This window comes from Drosophila obscura, unplaced genomic scaffold, assembly GCF_018151105.1.
Source record: "Drosophila obscura isolate BZ-5 IFL unplaced genomic scaffold, ASM1815110v1 contig_4, whole genome shotgun sequence".
Lineage (NCBI taxonomy): Eukaryota > Metazoa > Arthropoda > Insecta > Diptera > Drosophilidae > Drosophila > Drosophila obscura.
Window position 1 is genome coordinate 1,524,725 of NW_024542828.1, and position 6,475 is coordinate 1,531,199.

Genomic DNA, 6,475 nt, shown 5'->3' on the forward strand with positions numbered 1-6,475 from the left:
GGGCAGAATGATTTAAATGCTCCAAATGTTGGCTGGGAAATGAGGTTGCAAGGTGCCTGGGTCGGGGACGGGGTCTGGTCTGGATCTGGTTGAGGAAACTACTTGAAACTTTCAGCAGCAGGGCAGCCGCCTGGCAGTCTGCTTGGTTCGTTTCTGGGGTCCTATGCAGAGGTGCATAAATCAACTTTAGTGCAGGCCAAGTATCTTGCTGAAGGGCGCAGCGCAGCTCTCAAGTGGGAGACAAGACCTCTGCAGTAGAGTACGAGCCAGAGCATGGGAATGGGAATGGGCATGGGCATGGGCATGGGCATGGGCTGGGTAGCTGACTTTGAGCATAATTAGCCCATGGCTACTGTTAGTCTAGTCGTGCACTCTCCATTTTCTCGTTTCTCCCCCACTCCCTATTCATGGATAGTCGACCATTTATTTTCTTTACACATACTAAATATGCTGGAGTTGTTTACATGATCGATCAGGAATCGGGCGGCACCGTACCATTCCCTAGGGTTATGCTGCCTTGCATACTCGGGATGCACTTAATTGCTAACCAAACACAGATCTTTTGGGCTGCAATCGGTGGTGGTGGTGGCGGTGGCATAGAAGGAGGCACGCAAATATTGTTTTAAGGCACATCAACATATCTCACCTGCCTAATGTGATCCACATACATAAGTACATATACATATGTACAGATACTCGTACAACTGAGTGAGTGGTTTGCTGGTATTCGTTCCCTAGTTTTCTCTTATAATGAAGTGCGTCGGGATATGTTTATAATTTACGATACAATTCCTTGGGTTCGGGGAGCGAGAGAACCTCTGGCTATTATCTGTTGGTACTTGGATATCTTGAAGTTCTGTTGCTGGTGATGAAATGGCTACGTGATCTTTTGCATTGGGAAATTGATAGAGCTTTGGCTCCCAATTTGATGGAGTAATTTGAGAGCAACCTTCGCCCCATCCCCACATTGCCTGAGGGATCAGTTTGCCAGTTAAATTTCTTATCCTATCATCGCAATGTCTCTGCAACCTGTTGCCGGCGATAATCTAACTGATTCCCAATTTCCATCTAAGCAATTTCCCACACGCACTGCCCACATGGATGGATACCCGATGGGGCCCACTTGACTCTTGTGGTCATCAGGTGAGCGCACACGGCATAATTTAGACAATTCCCTTCATTTATTATGAAAAATGCACTCAATTTATATGACTTGATTATATGAGCCTTCCTTTTTTTCGCCCATTCGCGTTGTCCATTGGCTATATTTGCTTAAGTCACCGCATGCCGCCCAATACCAATGCCATGACATGGCCATGGACATTCGGCCGGGACACGGCCTAAACAAGACTGCGACAACAGCATCAAGAAGTTGTGGATGAGGAAGATTTGCTCCGGGCGCACCCCACGCCAATTTATTAAAGCCAACACCAAGAAAATGTTCCCTGGCGCAGGTTCTCTCGTTCTCCTTTGGCTCCCCTCGTCCCCTCTAGTTCTCCCTGGTTCTCTGTGGTTATCCTGGGTCTGGGGGCCATTGGATATGAAAAATTGCACGATACGGCCAGGGCGCATATGCAAAATGCATAATTCATTTAACATTTTGTAAATCATTTGTTTGAATAGCACGATGACGATGATGCGCGGCTAGCTCCCATAGTTCTCGCGGCTCGATCCACCGCTCGACTTGTAGGCCCTGCAACAACCTGCCACAGACGAAGCTCCGACTCCTTGTGGCCCAACTGTTAAGCTATTCGTCTGCCCTGACAAATCGAGAGTTGAGTCGAGTCGAGTCGAGTTCAGTCCAGTCCAGTCCATGCAGAGTCTCCATCTCTGGTTAGCCGCAGTCCTGTTGCAGCTCCGCTACACAATGGCCATGACGATGCGCAAATATAATTTCACAACTGTCTGCACATGGTCCAAACGAAACGAGACACACCATATACTAAAGGCGAAGCTGCACTGAAAGAAATCTGACAGAAAATACAACAGAATTTCTGCCTTATATATACAATATTTCTGGTCCAATACAAAGGAGGGGAACGTTGAGACGCTTCTGTCGCCGCGACTCTACTTTTATACCCGTACTCGGTCCGTATCTTCATATGTGAAATTATGATTTGTGTGGAATTTTTAAATATTCTATCTGCCACATCTGACATCTACATTTCTCTTCGTATACCTCTGCTAGAGGGCGCACACTGCAGGCAGTGTTTGTTTCTGAATTTGTTTCCTTAGAAGTCCTGAAGTCATTTCTTCTTTCTCAATTCGTTTACAATTCAGAATCACTATAATCCTATTTCCCGTATATTGTATTACCCACACTTGCCGGGACATAATAATTTCTCTCAGTGCATCAGCGAGACGAAAGCAACTGTGTCCGAGGCCTGGCCAGGGCTCAGCCATAAGTCACATCGCCGCAACGACTTTTGAGGCTGGGGATAAGCCTTTTTATTATTATTTGTATTTATTTTCTTCATCTTTTTGCTGTTGCTGTGTTGCTTTTTGATTCCTGTGAAATTTGCATGCGTTGGGATTCCGATACCAATTCCAACCCAATCCCAAACCCAAACCCCAGTCCGATTCCGATCCCGATCGTCCAACGAGCTAATTTCGTTTTGTGTGTGCGAATATTGAAAAATTACAAAACTTTTGATGGGGAATGGGAGGGGGATTGATGCTGCTGGCCAGCTGGTCCCTCTGTCCCTTGAGATTTCTTGGGAACCCAGTCTCTGGCTGGCACTGGCCTGTAATTTTAATGATCTTCCACTGACATCGTAACTCAATAAGCCCCAGCGATCGTTCCAGACAGTCAGTCTGGGATCAGGTCGCTTCGCCGATCTTCGGCTTTCCCATCCAACAATTTATCATCTTTGGCTGCACTTTGAAAAGTAATTAAGGTTTCTCCCAACATGCGTGTGGTCAGATAGGATAGGATGGTGTATGCTAGTAGTTTTGTATGATGATGGGGGAAGGAGATGGGAATGGGGATGGGGATGGGGATGCGGCTGGGTGTGTACCCAACGAAAACTATTGTAACTTGAGTGTGGCGTTAAATTTTTGATTAAAAAACTATTAGCCAAGTGTTAAAATTATCATTAATGTATTGTTATGGTGCCAGCGCGTCTGGTCTGGGCTTGGTCCAAGCTGTTCCAATACTTTTATTTATTGTTTAGCAAATCAAGTGTTCCGTTCCGTGGCTTTTTGGATTAAATTATTGAGGTCTTTTGTGTTCTTAAATTGCTTTGATGGCCGCCTTAATGGCATTTCTTGGGTGGGACGACTAGAAGGAGCCCTCAGGGGAATTCGAACCCATCAAAACTAAATACTACTTTAATTATATCCCCTATGACAGACTCCAGCTCCCATTAGTAACCACTAACTGTTTACCCGACAACTATAAAAATAATTAAATTAAAAAATGACAACCGCGAAAATTAGGCGACCACAAAAACCGGCACATGAAACCACAAAAACCAGCAACAAAAAATAAACAAAATAATGAAAGCAAACCACTAATAAAATATATCGCTGCAGAGAAACCATAACTAGTATGAATTAATTTATGTAATTTAAATGTCAGACCATATTTAACTTTGGAACAAAAACCGAAAATTAGACTTTACAGCAGCATGCGGCAGGAGGGTGGGGGGGAGTGGCATGTGTTCGCTCAATTTAAACGTCCGGGGGCCCTGTCACTCTCCCGGATCGGGTCTTTGCCTAGCTAGGCAATTCCCCAGTTGGCTATGTTGCACCTCCCCCTGCCACACCCCTCCATTCTTCTCTCGCTCTCTCTATGAACCATTCTCCTACCTTGTCTATGCGGCAAACTGCCGCCGCAGTCGTCGGCAGTTTCCGTCGTCAATTTATAAACGCGTTCAGTTTAAATTGCAACAAATAGTCGCTTATTGAAACTTAAATTGTGCCGACACAGAAAGTGAACGAACCAGCAAGCAGTCGAACTGCTCACAGAGCGAGAGCGTGAGAGAGAGAGACAGAGAGGGCTATAGCGGACCAGAAAGAGACACCCACCTGGAGAGCAATGGGTTTTGTATGGGTTTTGGGTATTGTGTCAACAAGTTTTTCTCTCTCTCGCTTTTGGCCATTTTTTCCATTGGGGTTTTTTTTTTTTTTGTTCTGTGTCAGTCGTTGACGTTGTTGGGTTTGTTGTGTGGTCGTGGCTTGATTTGTTTAAAGGTTTCTGGTTCTGGTTCTGGTACTGGTCCTCATGGTCCTCTTTCCATGGGAAAACAGTTTTGTATGATGTTTTGATGTGTTTGGATAAATGTTTGGCAGAGGGAGGCTGATCTTTGAGTGATGTTCTTGTACTTATGCAATGTACGATAGTAAACGTCTTTGGAGCAGTTTGCTTAGATGAGTAAAGATCCCTAAGCATCAATGGATAAATAACATTCCACTACCTCAAGATATTATATTAGATTTGCATTGAAGCTTATAGAAAGACGGGAATTCTCAAGTATGTCAGGATAAATGAAGATTTAATGGAGAATATACTCCGAACGTGAATCTAATTTATTGACATCAACTTAAAGTTTCATCACAATAAAATAAATAATAATAAAATAAATATAAAAAAACCCATTTAACTTTGTTTAAGCAAGTGAAATTTTGATTTGGACTCTAAAATCTGAACCAAATCCGAATCTTTTTCGACAAAAACAAACCAAGCCAAACCGTATTAGCTCCTTATTCTGGAAGTAAACTCCAAACGAAATCAAATTCAAACCAAACTCGTTTTATGGCCACCTTTGGGTGTAACGAAAGGGGAACGGAACGAAGACAGCGAAAACGAGTGGCATCCAGATACAAAATTTAATTGCACGCCACAACATTTTTCTGGCTGATTTCTTCCTTTAATTTCAATTCCACACAGGTACGGTACACACACACACACCGCGAAAGGTAGGGGCTTCGGCGGCCCCAACAGGCACAGCAAATCTCATCGACAGCCGGCCGGCGCAATATAATTTCTTTCGATTAATCCAATCGATTTCTATTCAATAAATCAAAATATGAATTCGTTATGGCGCGACCCCTCGACTAGCCTAGACATCCTCCCCGTCCGCCTGTCTGTGAGAGTGTGTGCGCGTTTGAGGCACGTAACAAATTGTTGGGTTAATTAAAAAAACATAAATCGTTTGATTTTGTATCCTACCTTTCATGGAGTACATGGCACCGGCACCCATACCCATACCCGTACCCAAACCCGCTCTCAACTGCTAACAAACCGTGGCAGGTCTTTTGACGGCCCTTTCATCATCTCAAATCAACTGAAATTCTTCAACAAAGAAATATTTGGTAGAAACCGAAAATACATCAAAAAATATTCACCCCGAAAATAATTTCACTTTATATATTTATATATGTATTTTTCGCCTGGGGTTAGTTTTTTGGCTTATAATTTATTTTTGGCCCTCCTCTGTCATGGTAATGTTAATGGACATCGCTTTAGCTCCGTAAATAGTTGCCCATTAAAGTGTTTTGATGGCTTTTAGCCCCTGGAAATTTGATACGATCACAAATGAAATTTGTTTTCGCGAGCCTCCTCTGAGCCAATCAAAACAAATTAACAGTGGCGCTTTTTCAATAAATATTCATGACGGAATTCCGTCAAATAAAATGGTGAAAAAAACTCGCATCGACACAGCAGCTGGGTCTTCAAATAAAAGTCGTTTAATTAACAGATCAGAAATTTGCAAATTTCATTTGCATTTCAATTCAATTCAAAACGCAACGGAACGGAATGGGTGGAATGGAATGGAATAGAGATGAGAGCGTGTGTGGGAACCGAATCGATTGTCATGGAAATTAGTTCAAGGCTGACATTCGTGAGGAAAATATGGAGGTGGAAGTGGCAATCGAATTAGAGTGATGTGATTGATAAAAATGCGCCAACCTGGTGGTGTGATGAATATATGTGGATTGTGGTGATTTGTCACTAAAGTCGGAAGTTTTCCTTTGTATTTAATCAATTGACTTATACAGCTTGTGGGCACATTTGATTGTGTTCAGAGCGAATAGAAAATCTTTCATGTGAAATAGCCTTCTGTCTTCTCTCTCTTGGAATGTTCTGAAACTAATAGGCTTTGACTAGTATCTTAATTGAATTTAGTTCCTTCTAGTTCTTGTGGATTGTGGATTGTCACATCAGCAAAGCTACTGGAAACCAAAAGAGTCTAAAATAGTTCAGCTTAATTTTACCGTTCTCTTTCTACACATAGGATTCCTCAGATAAAAATTACGTCCACTAACTTTAAGCGAAACAAGTACCCCCGTAAAACCAATAAACTTCATATCTTTATAGTGTTTTTTTATCCATTTATTTTTCCTGTTTGTTTTTTGTGAGTTTTTGTTGTTGACTTTTTGTGGTAACTTTTTAATTTTACGTTTTTGCGTACTTAAGCTGGGGAAAAAATCTAAGGCCGAAAATGTATCGTATGTACGTATATAGTATGTG